Here is a 423-nt window from a genome sequence, read left to right as displayed (position 1 = left end):
GGAGTTTGGGCAAGACACGGGGCACAGGGTGGGAAACGATCCCTTTTCTGCCCCTCGATTCCCTGCCTGGCTCGTTAATAACAAGCAGGGACGTTCCCGTGCTGTGATGCCGGTGCCCGGCTCGTCACGGGAGGCCAAGGCGCTGAGTGGTGGATTGAGGGAGAGGAGAAACTCCTCTCCTTGATTTAAGGTCCCTGACTGACGGCAATTCCTCACGCCTCACGCTGCGCTCCGCCTGCACTTAATTACCCTCGCTGCTAAAACCGGCCTCTTCTTTCCACCTTGACTTTGCTGACTTCAGCTTCCCCGCTGGCGAATCCCGCTTTGCCTTTGGCCGCTAATTAAAAAGCCCTTCAGCGTGCTGCTCCTCGCTGCCCGCGGGCCGTGCCCCAGCCACCTCCTCGCCTCCGCGGCAGGCTTACG

Source organism: Apaloderma vittatum, unplaced genomic scaffold (genome assembly GCF_000703405.1).
Source record: "Apaloderma vittatum isolate BGI_N311 unplaced genomic scaffold, ASM70340v1 scaffold36062, whole genome shotgun sequence".
Classification (NCBI taxonomy): domain Eukaryota; kingdom Metazoa; phylum Chordata; class Aves; order Trogoniformes; family Trogonidae; genus Apaloderma; species Apaloderma vittatum.
Note: the sequence above shows the minus strand (reverse complement) of the source record.